General features: G+C 45.5%; 1 protein-coding gene across 2 annotated transcripts in view; it reads left to right on the forward strand.

Annotated features, from left to right (window-relative positions):
• The window catches only part of GALNT9 (polypeptide N-acetylgalactosaminyltransferase 9), a 219,978-nt gene that overhangs the window by 21,557 nt on the left and 177,420 nt on the right, over positions 1-21,001 (forward strand). Inside the window, exon 2 of one of the 2 annotated variants that reach the window (XM_078381713.1) lies at positions 2,499-2,754. The exons of the other annotated variant lie outside the window; for it this stretch is intronic. The gene's annotated coding sequence lies outside the window, so the exon portion shown is untranslated. The remainder of the gene's footprint in view (positions 1-2,498; positions 2,755-21,001) is intronic. 2 annotated transcript variants of the gene reach the window in all.

Genomic DNA, 21,001 nt, shown 5'->3' on the forward strand with positions numbered 1-21,001 from the left:
GACATAATGATGGGCTCAAGTTATAGGAACCCAGATTTTGGGCTGAACATCAGGAAAAGCTGCTTAACTGCTAGAGCAGTACCACAATGGAACCAATGACCTCAGGGGGAGGTGGTGAGCGCTCCAACTCTGAAAGCATTCAAGGGAAAATTGGATAACCCTCTGTCAGATCTGCTTTGACTTGGATTCCTGCATTGAGCAGGGCGTTGGAGATGTTCCCCTGATAGGCCCCTTACAACTCAATTTGTCTAGGATTTTATGAACCATTGAGCTAGCTTATAACTCTGACATGGGCTGAAATTGCACACTCGGTGCATACAAACTTCAGGGAGTAGATGAACCCCTATGGTTTTCACTTGTTGTGCTCCTTTGGACTTCAATGCTCCTTCACTGCTGTGCATAACATCTATGAAGCCATTATATTACTTGGTGGCAGACAATGAGAAGCTGATCTGGGGTGGGTTCAGCACAAGGCAAAAGTGTGTGTTTGAGTACAGCCTTCCCCCATTTCTTTAGAGGAGGCATGAGGAAACTGATGGCCATTAGATGTTTGAGCACCTTCAATGTTCCCTGTAAATTTCAGGCCAAACCCCAAAGGACATGGGCTGGATCTGTGACTTCAGAGTCAACGGTTTCTATGGCATGTGCTCTTCAAACTTTGCACAGAGGATTGTTACACTCAAATTCCTCTCCAGGTTATGTATTCATTTTGGTTTCCCAACACTGGGTTTGATATGAATGAACAACATAAAGGATGCTTGTCACATACTTCATTTTCACTTGAGGAGACCTCCCGGTGATGAATATTCCAGTCCCATGAGATTCCTGGACTCTAGGTGAAAGTGAAGCAAAGAAGGACTATATTTTTGCTCCTCAAGGGATCTGTGCAAATTCAGTTCTGGGAAGGAGAGAATGCAGATGAAGTACATAAAGGTTGGCTGACAGCTTCTTTCTGAAGCTGTCCCCAACTCCCTGATGCCTTTAATCCTTAGAACTCCACGCAACAGCCATTGTCATTTTGCATAGTTTTGCTCGGTTTCTGCAAAAAGAAAATTCTCGTTCTCTTTTCTAGAGTGCTCCAAAATACCACCAGCATCATCTTAGAATTTCAGAGCTGGAAGGGACCCAATGGATCATGGAGTCCAGTGTCTGTCAAGGAGGCACATGGGGAATTGAACTCTTAAACCTTTGGTTCCACAGTCAGCTGCCTAAACTACTGAGCTATCTAGTACAGTGGTGCCTTGCTTGATGACGTTAATCCATTCCAGCAAAATTGCTGTAGAGTGAAATCATCGTCAAGCAAAATAAAAAAGCCCATTGAAATGCTTTGAAAACCGTTCAATGCATTCCAATGGGTGAAATACCTGCTCATCCAGCGAAGATCCTCCATAGGGCAGCCATTTCCTGCTCCCTGTATAGAAAAAAAATCAGTCCTAAAAACAGCGGGGAGCCATTTTGCACAGCAGATGGCCATTTTGGAAACCCGACTATCAGCTGTTTTGATCGTCGTAAAGTGAAAAATCAGTTCCCGAAGCAGTTTTTTTCCCATTAGAACATTGTTTTGTGATTGCAAAACCCAATCATCAAGTGGATTCATCATTTAACGAGGTAATCGTTAAGCGAGGCACCACTGTATCTTGCCATCTTCTGCAGTTAGGAGAGTAAAGATGTGGTTCCTCTTCCACCAAATTCTTCTTCTGATTCCACTACAAAGCAAGGCATTTTGGAGAGAAGGGACAGCTTCAGGATCTGTCCTTCCAATGAGCACTCAGGGTTGATTTCCTTTAGAATGGAATAACTTTGCCAGCATGTGAAATAAAAGTTTAGTTTTACTTACTTTTATAGGTATAGAATATAGGAGGAAACAAATCCCACATGGTTCAAAAGCTGGTTCATGTTATGATTTCAGCTCTGTTGTGGATGTTAAGGTGATGATGGAGGGACAGAAGGAGTACAGAAAGGAAAAGTTCCTTTAAAAATAAAATCCCCAAACAGAATGACCTTTAGAGTGCTCAACAAAACATGCAAAAGATCAGAACAAATTCGTAATCAATAGGATTTAAGACATTGGGATCATCGTGACTGTAGCATTCTTCTTCAATATAAATGGGTGTATCTCTGTGGACAGTGCGTATGGACACACACACAAAACCCTACACAGCCAAAGTGGAAAAGGTTTTGATTTAAACTGGCTTGTATTATGACTTTGATTTCTCTTCTGATCTCTAGGGTCCTGCCTCAGAACTGAAGCTTGTTACCTTCCCTTCTAAGGGGTTACATTGGCAAGCACAAAAGTATGGGATGGGAGACATTGTGTACTCCTTTCCCCCTCTGGTGTTCTTTTCAACTACCAGACCCATGATGCAGTGAGCCTGTGATCAGAACCCAGTGGCACATGAGTGCTCCCAACATCTATTCGAAGCCATCCATTGCAATAAAGCCATTGGAGTGGTTCTGGGGTGCACTATCCATTTCTCTCTTCTTCTTCTTTTTTACAGCATGATTTGTCGGGATCCTCATGCCCATCTTTGGAAACATCTGGGGTCTATGCACACCTGGCATGCCTCTGCAGTGCTAGTGTGTGCTGGCGAAGCCATCTGAAGGCAAGACTCAGAATCCTCTGGCTAGACCAGCAACATTCCTCTTGGGCCGGTGGGATCTCAGACACACTGCATTGTGGATATGGTAGATGAACGGAATACAAAAAGTTAGAAGGATATGTGGATCATGCACCCGCTTCCACACTTCTGTAAGGTAAAGGTTTCCCTTGACACTTAGTCCAGTCACGTCTGACTCTAGGACGCAGTGCTCATTCCCATCTCCAAGCCGTAGAGGCAGTGTTTGTCCATAGACAGTTTCTGTGGTCACGTGGCCAGCACAACTAGACATGGAACGCCGTTACCTTCCCACCGAGGTGGTACCTATTTATCTACTCGCCTTTTTACATCCTTTCAAACTCCTAGGTTGGTGAGGAGCTGGGACAAAGTGATGGGAGCTCACTCCGTCGCGTGGATTCGATCTTACGACGGCTGGTCTTCTGACCCTGCAGCACAGAGGCTTCTGCGGTTTAACCCGCAGCACCACCACATCCCTTTCTACACTTCTGTGCTTTACCATAAAAGCCCTTTAGAAGTGGAGGCAATGTGTTCCAATTAAGAACTTCTCAGGAAATGCAGTTTTCCCAAGCTACCGCCTTAGATCTCCCAGCACGATTTTCTTTTACTATACACTTAGGAGAGATACTTCCAAATGATTTGATTAGCTGATGTCTCCTGCACTTCTTGATGACTATATTATTCAGCTCCGCTCATCTTCTTATGCAACTTTAATAATGTACTTACTGTTTCCATTGGTTCCTTCCCAGAAACATTAATGCGGGCATATATCAATTCTCTTTCCACTGACTCGGATCAACTCTGCAAATTTGAAGTTGAGATTTTAATCATTACCTTCCTTGAAGGTGCAGGTCGTTTAATGAACAATTTGGAGTCTTCCTGGCTTGTTAATGCAAATCCCCAAAGTTCTGGGAATTGATGAGTCTCAGTGGGGCCGTCTATCACCAGGGGCAGGAGGGTGTAACAGCCCCCAATCTGGCCTTGCACATGTATGTTCCAATGCCCATGGTAAAATCCGGAACAGAATGACTGGCTAGCATTGTTGTATGAGAACTGTTAGAGATTTTGCAACCTCGCATGCTGTTCTGCACTTTGTTTGACTGGGAGGGACTGAGAGGGGCTGGAGTGACTGTCAATCTATCCAGCAGTAACCAATCATTACCTCCCACTTTGAAGGCTAAGAGAGCCCCGCTTCTATTAAGTATTCTTTCCCCTCTCTTTAGTCTGTTGGAAACAATCAGTCCGCTTGTTAGTTTGCTGCTGATCTGTTCATGACTATAAGTAATGAAACAGAATGAGTTATTGAGACTTTAAGTGCCAGTTAATGAGAAAGAGGTGGGCTATTTGGGGAACTTGACACAATTCTCCTCTGTGAGTTTCTGTACTTCTGTTGTGTAGCAAAAGGACAGGAGCATACCTCGATGTCATAGCATGTCTCACATTGAAAGGATCTGCCATTCTGACCTCAAGCAATGCTGTGAAGCAGCAAAGACCACTATGTGAGATCCTGAAAAGTCATGGGCTGCACCATACCGGAGGTCAACTTTTACATAATCTTCTTCTTCTTCCTTCTCCTCCTTTCCTACCTCTATTCCTCCTCCTCCTCTGCTCTATTCTTCCCTTCTCCATATCACCATTCTACCCTCCTCCTTCTCTCCTCCTTCTTCTCCTCCTTCTCCTCTTTCCTCCTCCTCTCTTCATACTGCTATTCCTCTTCGCCTACCCCTTCCATTCTTCTATTCTTCCCTCCTACATATCTCCATTCTACTGTCCTCTTTCCTCCTCCTCTCTTCATACCTCTATTCCTCCTCCTCCTTCTTCCCTCCTCCATGTCTCCATTCTACTCTCCTCCTCCTCCTCATACCTCTATTCCTCCTCCTCCCTTCCATTCTTCCATTCTTCCCTCCTCCATATCTCCATTCTACTCTCCTCCTCCTTGCTCCCATTCCTCCACATCCTTCTCCATTTGATACGCAGCAGTAACCTAACAGCCAGCAGATGAAGTGCTGCCAAGCAGACCATTTTGAGATCATAAATAGCATTAAAGGCAGTAAAACCCAAAAGGCGCAGATTAAAGACATCGTACAATTTTTATGGAAAGAGGTGAAAACAGCCACTTTTACAATACCCTTTGTTTATCGAATTTCACTGCGTGCTAACCCAGACTTTCTTCCTTGCTCTCCCCAGGAGTTCTTAGCCCAAAGCCATTTTGCTGATAAAGTGGGAACATCACAGCATCACATGCTGTGGTGAACTATATTGCAACGGCGTCTTGGATTTCAATGTACTTTTCCCAGCAGCCGACGCTCTGCAGATCATCTTTCAAGGGAGTGTTGTCTGCCTCCACGTTGAGAAACCCATTCAGAGTTATAACAATGGTAGGGCACCTGGGGCTTTCTACACAGGTGTCAAATTGAGAGAGGGCCCCCCTTTCCCACCCTGATGACGTCCCCAGACAGACCTCTGAGATTGACCCCATAGACCGGTTTATTGCTGGAAAGATCCCAGTAAGCCAGGATCCTGGGTGGTCTACACCAAGCTTTAGTGAGGCAGTGGTGGGCAGATCTGCCTCAGCATGGTGGACCAGATCTGAGCTGAACAGTACAGTAATATATAACATATCATCATCATCCTGGAATGCCATCAAATTAGTTCTGATGTATGGCAACCCTTTTCAGGGGGTTTTGGATAGAGAATACTCAGAAGTGGTATACTATTCCTTTCCTCTAGGGGGCACTCTGGGGCTGTACAGCTTGCCCAAAGCTATACAGGCTGGCTTTTCTCCCCAGAAAGCACAAGTGGGGAATCGAACTTCCTGCCTGTGTAGCCAGATACTTAAACTACTGAGCTATCCAGCCAGTCTCTCTCTCTCACACGCACACGCACACGCACACGCACACGCACACGCACACGCACACGCACACGCACACGCACACGCACACGCACACGCACACCCCATAGTTACAGCTATCTCTATATCAGCAATGTCTGATTTCATCTCATCTGTCATGTATATCTATATATCTATGTCCTCTACACACTTTTAATTTATTTCGGTCGCTCTGACTGTGTTGCTGAACCCCTGTGGAGGAGGGAAGATGCTGGCAAAGTGTTCAGAGCTGTAATTACTGCTTCTGTTCTTTTCACATCTGGAATTGTAAAGTTGTTTCTGGACAGCTTTTGGGCAGCTCACGCTGGGTGCCAAAATTGTCACTCCGGAGACCATGCCCCTTTCGGGAGAGGTAAACCCATGCTTGGCTTGTTCCTACAGGCATGAGCTGACGAATTTCATTTCTCTTTTCCTCACCCATGAGGTGATATTTCCTGGGCTTACCGACTTGATGGCTTTATATGTCTTGTGGGACTTGTAGAGATGGTGTCGCTTTTTGTGCAGGGGCTTACAAAGTTGTATAAAGTTGTGTAGCTTGCCTGAGCTAACCAGAATTGTGATGGCTGCTGTTTTTGTTTCATATCCCTTTAGAATCTGAATTATCATATATATAAAATCAAGAGCTATCATATCAGTTTTTACTTATGGCAACTCTTTCCAGGGTTTTCCAGGTAGAGAATACTCAGAAGTGGTTTATCATTCCCCTCCTTTCGGGGCATCCTGGGACTGTGCAGCTTGCCCAAGGCTACACAGGCTGGCTCTACTTGTAGGAGGCACAGCTGGGGAATCAAACACCCAACCTCTGGCTTCACAGCCAGATACCTAAACCACTGAGCTATCCAGCCAGCTGAATCATCCAATGGGTCTCCATATATGTGGAGATACTGGAGGTGTGCAGCAGTTCAGTATTCCACTTTGTACCTGATTAAAGGGAATTTAGATTGGGGCTGACCTCTCCTGTATCCTTTAGAAGATGCTTTGACTCCTTCGCTTTGCTCCGTTGGCATCCTCTTTGCTCCCCTTGTGGATGGAGCCTGGTTGACTCTTCCCTGCCTCCCCACACAGCTGACCTCTCATCAGTTGAGCAAGGAGACTCCCCTCCCATCTCTGCTCTGCAGTGATTGGCTCTAAGTAGTTCCAACCTTTCTCTTCACCCTATTGTTGTTGATTAGTCATTAAGTCGTGTCCGACTCTTCGTGACCCTATGGACCAGAGCACCCTAGGCCTTCCTGTCTTCCACTGCCTCCCGGAGTTTGGTCAGATTTATGTTGGTAGCTTCGGTGACACTGTCCAACCATCTGATCCTCTGTCGTCCCCGTCTCCTCTTGCCTTCACACCTTCCCAACATCAGGGTCTTTTCCAGGGAGTCTTCTCCCTCTCCTCTTCTTCACCCTATACCTCTACACAATGGCTGACAGAGCAGCTGCAAGGGGCTGTGTAGAAAAATGGTTTCCAACCTTGGGTCCCTGGATCTTCTTGGTCCCTGGATCCCTGGATCTTCTTGGACTAAACGTCCCAGAAGCCTTCACCACTAGCTGTGTTGGCCAGGATTTCTGGGCGTTGTAGGCCAAGAACCCCTGAGGACCCACAATTGGGAAACACTGCTGAAGAGTGTCAGCTGACCTCCCTCCAAGCCCTCTTTAGCTCTTCAGTGATTGATGTGCCCTGGGGCGGACCTTGGGCTTCATTGGAGCATTCAGCTGCCACTCACTTTTGCCTCTGCTGGCAGCTCAGTCTACTATTTGCAATCTGCCTCTCCTCGGTCCAAGTCGCTGACCAGCTTTTTAACCCTACGAATGCTGGATGGGACGCGAAGGTTTCATTAGGCTGTTGTTGTTCCACCCTATGGCTCAACAATGGCTTTGTGCTGCTCTCTGTAATTGAACAATCGCCCCAATTCAGTGGAGCATTTGTTCATCCATCCGAAGACCATGGACATACCAAAGACCAATTCTTCTTCCATGGAAACTCACACGTGTGTAAAAGTAATGAAAATGGTCTTCCTCCCATGGAACCTCTGCCGGTATTCCAGGACGGAGATGAATAACCATCATGTTTTAAAGCTTTCTAAATAGCTGGCCATAAACAGGCTTCACTAGAGGGCGTGGATAAGTGTTTGCCATTTCTGGCTCTCTCCGATAAATCTCTCCCCAGCTTGCCAGGAAAGTGGCTTTTGCCGCTAGCCGTTTGTCCTTATTACCGAAAGCATACTGAAGAATTAGAGAAGGTGCACGGAAGGGTAACTGGCACAATTAAAGGCCTCCGGGGTCTCGCTGCGAGGAGAGGTTTGGAGAAAGAGGCTGGAATTCATTAGAAAGTGGGATTAAGCAGAGGCATGATGGAGATTTACTATCCAGAGGGTCTGAGGCATTTTGGAGGGCATGAAATGAGTCTGGAAATGCAAGCTCCAGCAAAGAGCATTTGGGAAAACAAAAGGATACGGGCATTGAATCAGGCAAAGCTGCTGGAGGATCTTGCTTTTATTCATAGGGCCACCAAGTGAGCGATCACAGCTGGAATGGCTGCCCATGATGGGAGCAGAAATGTGCTGACACGGGTTTGTGTGTGTGTGTTTTCCTTCAGTGACTTAGACTTGACTCACAACCCAGAACCTTCCCTCCCTCCCTTTTTTTCTGGGAGAAAATTGTTTCTAATAGGGACTCAGACTTGAGGCTTGGGACTGTCACGATCCCCACGTTTGTTTCACCAAACTAAGAGCTCACGCTACATGCTCCTCAGCGGCCACCAGTTGATTACATTAACATTACCTATTATTAATAATCGAGGTCCAGGCCATATGTCATTCTAAAAGAACCAAATAGAAATTGTTTATTGATACAAATGTATATACTTCAAACAATGTTGTTAACTCTTAACAGTCTCCTTCATCCGCTCTCAACCATCACTCTCCTGCCCAAACTCCAAAACTCTCTCAACTTCTAAGTTCCTCAACAAAAAAACTCTCTATCTGAAACTCCCTTCTTCCTGCTGAGTCTGTTACATCTCGTGACTCCGCCCCTCCAGCACTCCCATTGGTCTATGCAGATAGCATATGAATATTCATTCAAGTCAGTTCTTACTGATGGCAACCCTGAAAAAGTGGTTTCCCATTCCTTTCCTCTAGGGGGAGCCCTGGCTGGCTCTACTCCCAGAAGGCACAGTGGGGAACTGAACTCCCAAATTCTAGCTCTGCAGCCAGTTACCTAAACCACTGAACTATCCAGCCGGCCGACAGCATCTAGAGGAACATATTTGCCCATACACTGATGTAACTTGGGTTTTTTAAAAAGGTTTCCTTCCATATGGAGTGATTATGCCCACTCACTTCCCTTTCATGAGATATCTGCCCAGAGCATGGATGGGCACAAGAGGGGCTGGAGAACTTCTAACCCACCTCCTGTGCATTGATGGATGCTCATCAGTCTTTGTTATTTGACAGGTGAGTCAGGGCTAATGGGGACTGAGATTTCCTATACCTTGGAAGCCAACAGCAACCTCATCCAAGATTTCCCTTTCAAGGTCAAGCTGAAATCAGGGGAAGGAAATGTATAGTGTCTCTAGAGGCTGTTAGACCATAACTCATATCAGCCCTCACCATTATTAATACTGGCTAAAGGTTGGTGGAAACTGTAGTCCAACGTCAGAAGGGCAACATGGTCCCCTTGAGATATCTTGTCAGAGATTCACCAGGAGCTGAATCAAGAAAACATCACACAGACCGATGGTGATGTCTTCTTACTGTGATGGTATATACCTCCTGATAGCCTTCTACCTTGATGATACGAAAGAGAGACGGAGAACCTTTCATCCTTGAGACTCCATAGAAGCTGTCAAAGGTTTCCAGAAGCGCAATCAATCTGCTGTGGTTTTTAGTCTGAATGGAGCTAGCCAAGGTGCTGAAAATCAATCTCAAAAAAGGTTCAGCACTTGGACAGCTCCTGTAGCCTTTAGACTTAACCCCAGAGCCGATTCATGGCCCTGTGGAACAGCATCACTCACATCTATTAGGCCTCCATTCCTGATCATTTCTAGCCCACTTGGCAAATGGTGAGGAAAAAGTGAGGGCGGAAGGCTATACTCTGCCCAGTAGCGTTTGCCTGATGCCTCAAGCCCTGGTTTGAGATATTAGCCATCTAGAAAAGTGGTTTTTCAACTTCTGGTCTTTGAGACATAAGGGCGTCCCGTTCTCCGAAGCTGCGGCCAACATGGCCACTTTTGGGAGCTCAAGGGAATCAAAGTTGTTGAGAATCACTTGCCTGGAAGAATAACATCTGCTGGCTGGATAGCTCAGCGAACTGGGCATCTGGCTGCAGAACTAGAGGCTGGGAATTTGATTTTGCACTGTGCCTCTTAGGGGAACAGCCAATCTAGGTGGCCTTGGGAAAGCTGCACAGTAGTCCGAAAATGTCTCTAGAAGAAAGGAATTGTAGATCCCTTCGGAGTGTTTTCCACTTGAAAATGGTTGCCATAAGTCAAAATTGACCTGGAAGGATCTTGACAAGGCCAGGACTGGAAAGCTGTTACAGGAAGGCTATCAGGAACTGAATTTCTGTGCTCATTCCGTAAAGACTCTGTTCTTACAGAGAGCAGGCTGGCATTTTATTCAGGAGTAACAAATAGAGTGTCAACACATGCCAGAAATGTGATGCCCTGGTGGGGGGAAACAGCCATTCGAAAGATCATCACTGCCAATGCTGTATTACTCTGAGGCTTTCTGGTGGGCTTGGAAAATGGATGCACAGCTGGCAAATGAACCCTTGGCTGGCAGCTTTCAATCATCATAAAAACCTGGTACAGCCCAGACTGGCCCTGGAAGAAGAGACAGGCCTTGCCTGTTGGCCCTCTGGTCAGATCCATTTCTGTCAGACAACATTTCACACTGCTTGGCTGGTGGGATGAGGAAATCATTCACGGCATTACAAACACAAGGCAGAAACAGACATTGAAAAAAACCCCATGATTCCAAAATGGGAATCCTCAAGGGCTGAATGCATGTGAATGTCACAACAGGGCCGGCCCTCCCATTAGCCCAAAGTGGCAAGTTCTTCCCTTCCAAAAAAAGCTAGTCATTCTGTAACCCCTGAGTTACAAGAAAGGGGTAAGAAGGAAGCGGAGGATGGTCAACAGATGAGAAGAGTTGATGGGGAAGGAGAAGAGGGCATAGCAGTAGGAACAAAAGCAGATGAGAGCAAATGGAAGGATGATGGCAATGTGGGGGCGGGGGGGGGGCTCTGATGTCACAGCAGGAGCTTCTGTTCCCTCCCAGAGCATGCAAATGAGGTTTCTTGTTCGGCAATGGATCTTCAGGATTATAACATTGGGATTCCTTTGAAGTTGGATTTCTCAAACATGAAAGCCTGCCTCAGTCTAGTGCCCCCAATGCTAGCTAGCTAGCTTGCAGCTCTAATTATGGGCTTTCAGCAGAGCCTTTCTGCCCACGGAAAGCAACAGCCTGACATATATCTGAGCCGCCCCAGTGCCCAAGGATTGACTTTCAGCCAATGTTAGGTAAGCTTTTCTCATCTGTGGTGGTTTGGTAAAATTCCTATAAGCCAGATACCCAAGACCAACCCACAAATGAAAGCCAAATATTCTTGCCTGATAATATATAGGACCTCTATCAACAGACCATTTCCGGTAGTGCAGCTCTGCTAGGAACGGGTCCTTTGTAAAACTATTGAGTCAAAATTGCTCATTCAAAAAGAAGCTCCTTCTGTAATCCTGCTTTCACTTCACTCTTTTCTTTCTCTTTCCCTATCTTCTTTCAATCTCTTTCTCCCTCTCCTTTCAGCACTTTTCCTTTCTTGTTTGTCTCCTTCTCTCTCTGTAGCCTCTCTCTCTCTCCCCCCCCATTTACAGCTCTCTTTTATCAGCCCTCTTTTCCCTTTCGGTTCTTCTGCATCCATCTATTCTTCTATTCAAAAATCCTCAGTCAATCACTTGTACATGGTGATGGCCAGGGTGGCCCTATCTAACTTACTGCATAAGCCAGAGGTGGGTCTCCCCCTGCCATTCTAAAACCTACAAACTACTCAACTTCTGTGTTTACAACTATCAGTTTGCCTACCTCCTACATGGCATTAGAGCTTAGAAGCATTTACTTTCTTGGACTACAATTCCCAGAATCCTCTGGCCAGAGGTCTGTGTGCAAAAATGCACACTCCATACTCTGCATGTCAACCATCCAGGCTGCTTCTTGTTGTGACAGATCAACATTGATGCCAGTTGACTTGAAGGCTGAAGGTCGGGTTATTATTGCCTCTCATAAAAACAGCCTGAGATTTGGCTTGGATGCTCAATCACATCAGTAAAGAAGCCAGCCTGTAATGGTTACGTAGGATAGAACCACTATCTTAGCTCCTTTTCCTGAGCTGGTAACACTGGGAGTTGCCCACTTGATGTCAACCTCTTGTAGTGCTGCAAATCTCTGCCACAAAGAGCTTTTAGAGAGTCTGGCACTTTACATATGAGAAGCACTGTGTGTAAATCCTGCCACATTTAACTGCTGAGCTGTTCTACTTTCCCTGAAATATACCTTCTTTCAGAGGGGAAACAAGCTGAATGTCAGGGAGACAAAGAACTGAGTTATCCATCCTCAGTGTCTACTTGTCTGAATCTTAGGACACAGGAAGAATGTTTGGGCTGTTGTTCTCCTCTTTCCTGTTGTGTTCTTCTTTTCTAAGGAGACTACAGTAGATTTTTTTTTCAAAAAAAGAAAAATTGGACAACAGTTCCCACGATTCTCCATTCAGGAAGTTTTACACGGCAGACAGAGACCTTACGGACACCTAAATGTGGCTCGCCTGGGAGAAAGGCCTAGACAGAAAGGATCTGAGGCCGAGCTCTACCCAAGCTTTCTCTTCCTGCCCCAGTGCTAGCTGGGAGCATTATATTCCTAAACCCTTCATGTAAAGAGTTATTGGATAACATTGTTTTTTGAAGGTGTCCTCCATCTGAAAGGGTCTCCAGCCCACATCTCATTTAAAGAACCACCAGGAGGCCAGAGACCTTGAAGTGCCCTTTCATAGTCAACAGCATAGACTGTAATATGTGTTGCAATCTTATTGAATAAGGACCTAAAATTTTGCATCCATACACATGATAGCCTACTAAGTTTAGCTCAAAACAGCATCTTCCTTCATTCTCCTCCTTGCTGATGCAAAGATGTCATCTCTAAAAGTCCTCCCGTGGAGTGGACCACCCAGTGAAATGGGAAAAGCTCAATAGATGTAGTCCCTTTTTGAAGACAAGGGGCTACAAGGCCAGAAGTCTGAATCTCCATTGGGCTTCCTGAGCCAAGGGAGAGCACCCAGACAGATGGGGCTATATGCTTTGCCACCTGTGATGTCTTGGGCAGGTTGCTTAAGAAGTGTCTCCTGCATTCAGCAGATGTGATTTCTGATGGTGGGCCCACCCTCTTTCCAAGACATTGAGGAAACCTGGGCATCTGCAAGGGCTATCACATTCTCTTACCAAGTGTGGGCTGGAACTGCAGTACTCCATTATTTAGGTAGCCACGTGTCTTTGTGCAAGGTCAGCCTCTCTCTGCACAGCTCTAGCTGGACAGTTCTCTGCTTGAATGCATCTTCTGTCTGGGGAGACATTCTGGATAACTCTAGTTAGCAGTGCAAGCTGATGGCTATGACATCTGTGAGAAGGTGCATCTGCTCCAGCTTTTTGTTCAAACTTTGCAGAAGCTATCTTAAGTGCTGAAACCTGGCCCTCCAGAGAGGTTCAGTACCATGGACAGGTGCCTTAACAGTTCCAATTAAAATTTGGAGTGGCCACTTCGGTAGACATGCCTCACTGAATCAGACGTAGACTGGGCAGGCCTTCAAGGGAAGGGCACCTTTTTAAAAAGGAGCACCCTCTGACAGCTGACCTTGGGTCCCCAGATGTTCTGGGACTACAACTCCCAGAAATCATGGACAGTGCAGCTAGTGGGGAAGGTTTTGGGGAGTTGCAGTCCATGAAAACCTGGGGACCCAATGTTGAGAACCACTGAAATAGAGGACTATCATCTGTAAAAGAAGCCAGCCAGCTGCCCATCAAGTAGACCCAACTTTATCCATTCATTCCAAGTTGTTCAAAGTTCAAAATGTCCTGTTCTCATTAGAAATGGAAGTTTATAGTTCCTGGTAGTAGATACATATTATTCTCACTGGTTTTGTTTGCTTGTTTGTTCCACTTTGCACAATAGGCTTTATGGAGCTTTGCAGGACTTCAAAAAGCTTCAGGAACACTTTGACATGGCACAATAATGGGACGGAAACAGGGAGTTCATATACCATCAGCTGCAACAGATTTATTGTGCTATACAACTGACTTTTTGCAAAAACCATCTTTCTCTCTCGCTTTGTCCCATTGTTGATTTTTTTGTTAAAAATTTCCAGGCATTGCTTTCTAAAGCAAAGATAGTTCCATTAGGTTGGCTTTACCTTTTGCTATGGAACGACAAGAGATGGCTATCAGAAAATACAAGCTGATACAGCCCAAGATGGTGTTTATGAAACAGAACAAAGCACACGCTAGTAATGGATTCCTTCCCAGAAGACGTGTTCAGAATAAGTCTTTGGGGGCTTAGAAATGCACCCTTCTCTCCACCACTGAGGCATCATTAATTGGGGTGAAGAGAAGGAGGATTACTAGAAGCTCCTTTAGGCTACACTCTATGGCCATCTGCTCTATAAATGTCTGCTCAGATCGCTAGCAGCTCTCCATGGTCTGAGACACAGAAGAATGTTTCCCATCATTGGCCATCTCTTCATTTAAATTAAAGATTATATACTGAAACATCTGCATGCAAATAAGATGTTCTGCTTCACTGTGGAATAGTGTAGTGTTAAATCTGGAAGTGCCCTTCTCCATCTTGACAGTCCCCACAGCCAGACCCTTCAAAGGAGAGTCTAAAAATGCAGGCAGCTAGATAGCCCATGTCAACAAATGCAAAGCAGGTCTTCTGTACATTTAATGGCTCCTTGTTGCCTCTTGAAGAGCTAATCTCAACTGAAGACCACTGTTTGATCTTTACAACAGGGGGAACTTGCAACAGTTTATGGTTCCGGGGGAAATCCATTTGTCTCCAAGCTGCTCTGTGGATTTGGAGGCCAGGATTGGTAGATGATGCCATGGAATCCAGTAATCAGAAAGTCCACCACACCATAAGGCTCTTCCCAGGGACATCTAATAGCTTTTTAATGGTGCATCATCAGGCACTTTTGAGAAAGGTATCCAAAAAGTATTACAAAATGGCTCCTCTCACCTCCCAAGATAGCTGCTGTGACAGCTCCATATTTAATATGGGAGGGGTAAATGGTGGAGATTTTCCCCCACACCATCCTTTTCCAAAGCAGTTGTCAATGTTGACCATTTTTTCCATAACCAGGGTGGAAAGAATGTGAGGTTTCTTTTTTTAAAAAAACCTGATTGACCTATTTCACCATCCATACTCAATTCGTTCAGGAACGCAAGTGGACCTGACCCAGGGTATTTGGTATATTTTTCAAGGAAGAGTGGATGCTCTGAATCATTTAGCAGGAGGGGAGTCCAAGCGATCGTGAGAGCCCACATCTCGGCTTTGGTAGCCCCTTTGAGGGACGACGATGCTTTCGTTGCTGGACCTGCTCGTGAATGATGAAGCAGAAAGAAGGCAGCCCTCCCACATTTTGAAACATTTGCTCCGACTGTGTAAAGGCACGACTCCTCTGTTGTCGCCTTTCAGAAAGTTGCAGGGGGTGGAGGACCCAGGGAGGAGGCAGCGGGGAAGAGAATGATCTGGGTTTCTTGAAGCAGTAAATTGAGATTTCCCTCACAGGAAATCTATTTCCTTACGCCGGTCCTCGTACTGCAGTTGAAGGAGTGCTTGCTTCTCCCCCATCTGCCTTGCAAGCAGCCAGCTGTGTCATAGGAGGACACATCTGGCTTTCTCCTCATTTTGCCAGTGGTGGGTGCAGCTGGCATTTACAGGGATTTGCCCCCATGCCCGCTACCCATGATCCACTGGAAGGGGGACTGCAGCCCTGCACAGCTGGAAAAAGCTTGGGTTTCTGATGCATTTTCCGGTGCACTGAGAATACAATCACTGCGGCTCATCAATAGGCATAGGGTGTTTGCCATGCCAGGGCTTTGCTGGTGGAACGGTGCTAAGAGGTTGGCCCACATTATATGCTTGAAATGCATTGCATCATTCCTAGAACTCCATTATTCTTAGATCTATAAGAAGGGAACCTGTAGATCATCAAGCCCAGCTCTCGTCAAGGAGGCCCAGCAGGGAATCAAACTCCCAACCTCTGGCTTTCCAGCCAGATGCCTAAACCACTGAGTGATCAGCAGTTCTTTTCTTGCACCCTCACTGAGCATGAGTAGAGCAGTGGGGAAGATTTGGCTCTCTAACTGTTTAGGATCGCAAAGTTCATGATGGTGGGGCATTGTTTATCTTACCATTATGTGTCATCACTTTGCTTCTGACTCATCGTGACCCTATGAATGAGCCATCTCCAAAATGTCCTGTCCTCAACTACTCTGGTCAGCTCTTGCAAACTCAAGCCTGTGGGTTCCTTGAGGGAGTCTCATATTTGGTCTTCCTCTTTTCCTGCTGCTTTCCACCTTTCCCATCCTTACTTTGAACTACCAGAAGGATGAACAAGTGGGTCCTAGCCTGAGGTATCTCTGGAGGCAAAAATGTCAACACTGAGGCAGTCTTACTTGGGCCATATCATGAGAAAACAGGATTCAACTTTACAGCACCGAACAAGAACAAGAAGTGAGGGATCTTTGTTCCCTTATGTGTTTTTGAATTCATCTCCTAGCTGAGATGCCCAGTGTTAGTGGATTATGGGAATTGTGATATAAAACATCTGGGTGGCTCGAAAGTTCCCTAACTTTGATATTAGCATTTGCACCAGATCATAGATAATATAAGCCATGAGGAGGATACTTGTACCTTTCCAGATACTGGTGGATTTCAGCTCCCATGAGACCCAGAGAGGGCCACTAATGGTGGGGGTTGATGGGAGTTGTAGTTCAATGAAGCCGGGAGGGCTACAGGTTGCCCAATCTAGGCTAAATGAACTTGACTTGCTTGTAAGCGGGTTAAAATTTTTACTGATCCATCTCGAATGCAATTCGGTGTATTGAGAGCATACGGCATGATGTCCCTTTCTCTGGATGATGCAGAGTGGGGGGTCACCTGAGGTGAGGTTCATATTTTAATTGCTGGAACCCTGGAGGAACAAAATAATAACGAGGCATCGCTGTCAGCAGAAAACGAGCACTGAAAGGGTGTTTCTTCCAAACCTCTACAGCCCAGATTTGCAGGATGCTCTTTTTAATAATTCACTCCTAGCGCACGCCACACATGTAGACACACCCACAAACGTACTCTTGCACACACACACACACACTCATACAGTTCCTCCTAAATAAAACATTTGCTTAGAACTCCTGTAAAGCTACAAAGGGGGAAGAAGAAAGCATCTCTGTCCTGGCTTGAAAATAATTTACGGAAGGCTGACATTAACATCTTGCTAGGCAGATCCCTGCCCGTTTCTTGCTTCTGCTGAGATTCATGTGTATTCATCTTTGTCCGTAAATAAATACATTGCAAAAGGGGTAACGTGAGATCGCTGTGGAGGGGAAAACTCCCCTCCGACGTCTTCTGTTTCGATCTAATGAACAGCGCCTACAAGCCATGTTTCCCCCTCATTGTTTAATTTTCAACGGTACGCTTTGGAAGAACCACAGGACTAACAATGAGCTTACAAGCGAGCCGGAGGAGAGAAAACCTGAGCTATGATAGAACAAGCAAGGCCCCACAGAGTTCATCAATATCAGCATGAAAAAGATCATATAGCATGGAAATAACTGGATGCACATATATTCGTCCTTTTCTGTGCAATAAAGGCAGAACTGTGGGAAGGAATGGGGTACAACTCAACTTACTCAAGAAAAAGCAAGTCTTTGTAGGAAGAAAAGGAAGGTGGGGGGAGAGAGGACCTCTTAGCTCAGCGGTTTCCAACCATGGGCCTCCAGATGTTCTTGGACTGCAGCTCCCTGAAATCCTGGCCAGCACAGCTAGTGGTGGCTTCTGGGAGTTGTAGTCCAAGACCGTCTGGGGACTGCAGGTTGGGAATCACTGTTCTGTACTGTTCTTTATCTGTTTTGAGCTGTGCTGACCTTCGTTCTACCTTAGATTGCTGGTTTTAGGTTTTCTGATGTCGCTTTGTCTCCTCTCACAAAGCTGTGTTATCCCTTCAAGGAGGAGACATCTAGCCTTTGTCCTCTAGAGGTGAAAGGGTCATCCATGGCTCCTGACGTCTCCATCTTAGGTAGCTGGAGCTAGGATTTCTATGACTTTTCCCATCACAAGAGTGCCTCTTAACCAAACAGAAGGTTTCTTATTTTCTTAGAAAGAAGTGAGACATGACCCCTTTCCTAAGGGGAGGATATGTGGTCTGCTAACTGTTCTGAGTTTCAAAAGCCTGAACCCATATATTAGTATGTTTATTCTCCAACAATAACTTGGCAACATTATTATTGTGACTTGGCAAGGGATAACCCAGCCACCTGTGACCTTCAAATGATCAACCCTCGTTTAGATCTACACTCATTATCCTCAATGATCCGCAAAGATCCTTTGGACAGAAATCCAATGAACATGCTCCATTTCTGCAGTGAAGCAAGACCTTGTGTAGTCTATGCAGGGGTCTCAAACTGTGGCCCTCCAGATGTTCTTGGACTTCAACTCCCAGAAATCCTGGCCAGCAGAGGTGGTGCTGAAGGCTTCTGGGAGCTGTAGGCTAAGAACATCTGGATGGCCACAGTCTGAGACCCCTGATTTAGAGGCTAATGATCTCCCCTGAAGATTTCTAGGAGTGGCATGGCTTTTTTAGAATGGTTTTATTTTCAAAGGTTGTCTGGAAGGATTTGGGACCTATAGAAATGGTGATGAATGTTCTCCTGTCTTTAGTTCAAACTTTGCAGAAGACACCCAAGGTGAAGTCTCTCCCTCAAACTGTTTCAGCACCTTGGACAGCTACTTCAGAGTTTGGACTGACACCTATGGCGGATAGGCTGCTCCACTGAAATTACAGCCACCTTCTTGCCCTTCATTGGGAGAAGTCACATACCTCCATCCCAAACCCATTCAGATGAGCCATCGGGGGGTGGGGGGGTGATATAGACACACACTGCTGTATCTGTAAATCAAATTGCATTACACAAGGACCTGAATGGTTCACTTCAATTTAATTGGCCATTTCTTTTCAGCAGCGCTTTCATTGATCCTGTTCTACTTTATTACTCTGGGAGAAGGAACCGTGAAAATCTGGTGTCACAAAATATTGGGCAGTTTTCTTTAGCCTTGCTACAGCTTGATGGGAAAAAAAAATCTTTACTGCTTCTCCTTGGGGGCAGGACATTTTAGCTCAAGGTGATGAAGAGGATGGTGATGGGTTTCCTTTAAAGAGCTGTTGCATCCGATACCCAGGTAGAGAGCCGAGCTTTCAAATCAGCACAATAGCCCTAAAGGGGCTTTTCAGCAATTGCTCATCTGGCACACAGAGGAAAGAACCAGCAGCTATGGATTTAAATATTGAGGCCAAAGATTAAAACATGGCATATGAGGATTAAAGAGCTATTGCAGCCATAGCTAATCGAGAAACCAGTATAGACAGATCTGTCTGTTCCAGTTTCTCATTGCTCCATCCTTAATACCCTCCCTCCAACTCGGTCTGCATCAGCTGTGTCTAGAGTCAGAAGGACATATTCATTCTGGCCCCAGGGATGTTGGCAAGTCTCTGGGTTTGAGTCCCAAGTCTGACTCTTTGGTACGTACCAAGTCTCAAGTCCAAGTCTTTGGTACCAAGTCTCAAGTCTTTGGTACCAAGTCCCAAGTCCAAGTGTTTGATATCAAGTCTCAAGTCTTTGGTACCAAGTCCCAAGTCTTTGATACCAAGTCTCAAGTCTTTGGTACCAAGTCCAAGTCTTTGGTACCAAGTCTCAAGTCTTTGGTACCAAGTCCCAAGTCCAAGTCTTTGATACCAAGTCTCAAGTCTTTGGTACCAAGTCCCAAGTCCAAGTCTTTGGTACCAAGTCCCAAGTCTTTGATTCCAAGTCTTTGATACCAAGTCCCAAGTCCAAGTCTTTGATACCAAGTCTCAAGTCTTTGGTACCAAGTCCCAAGTCTTTGATACCAAGTCTCAAGTCCAAGTCTTTGATACCAAGTCTCAAGTCCAAGTCTGAGTCCGACTCTTCGGTAACAAGTCCCGAGTCTCTAACCCCAAATGCGAGTCCCTATTAAAAACAAGCTTTTCCCCCCCAGAAAAAAAGAGAGAGGGTGGGTCATTAAAAAACCCGAGTCATTAAAAAAACCCACCCAAAACTGAGTCAATTGCAAGTTGAGTCGCCAGTGTGACTTAAGTCCGACATGACAGCAAACCCTACAACTCAAGCCTTCCTCCTTGCTTCATTCTCCCACCTCCGCTTTTTTTTAAAAAATATACTTCATTAGATCATTAAATACCTTCCATCTTAAATTCACCAATACATTTCTAATGAGGCAAAGAAAAACAATACACGGTCCACAACTGAAATATTTCCATGGCTCTCCCCTCGCAGTTGTCGGTGTCATTTATTTTATTTATTTATTTATTTATTGGACTTATACACCGCCCCATAGCTCTACAAGCACTCTCCGGGCGGTTTACAATTTAATTATACAGGCTACACATTGCCCCCCCCAGCAAGCTGGGTACTCATTTTACCGACCTCGGAAGGATAGAAGGCTGAGTCAACCTTGAGCCGGCTACCTGGGATTTGAACCCCAGGTCGTGAGCAGAGTTTTAGCTGCAGTACAGCGGTTTTAACCACTGCGCCATGAGGCTCTTTTGCCTCATAGCTGTTTTTTAAAAAATACATGAGATATTTAAGAGGTGGCTTGATTGACTGACTGATTTATTTATTGATTTAAAGTATTTTTGTCTCGGCTTTCTCCCAAGAAAGGACCCACGTTGGCCTACACCGTTCAAACACGATATTCAAGCTAAAATACAGTGAGTTATTGGAATATTGAACTAATGGATAGCATGATATGAAGAATGGTAGGTCAACCATGAGCCAAACATGATCTAGAAGCCACCAGAGGCAAGCCCCCTGAAACCATTCTCAAACTTCTTTGAGACAGTCTGTCCCTCAGGGAAAGCCTGCCTAAAGAGAAAGGTCTTCTCCTCCCTGCAGAAGGGCAGCCATGATGGGGCCAGTCTGGCCTCCCTTGGGAAAGGGTTCCGGAGTTTTATTCATTTATTTATTAGAATTATTTCTTAGATGCCTATACTGTACTGTTAGTGCAATGCACTACCCTCTATATAAGCAGCATGCTTGTTAATCTGGGTTGTTTACAGTCGGCTAAAAAACACAATGAAGAGCCATCGGATAAAACAGAATGAACAACACCAAGAGGCAGTTTCACCAATGCCATCATCCTCAGTGAGTTTCCGTG

Source organism: Pogona vitticeps, chromosome 14, assembly GCF_051106095.1.
Source record: "Pogona vitticeps strain Pit_001003342236 chromosome 14, PviZW2.1, whole genome shotgun sequence".
NCBI classification, from domain to species: Eukaryota; Metazoa; Chordata; class Lepidosauria; order Squamata; family Agamidae; genus Pogona; species Pogona vitticeps.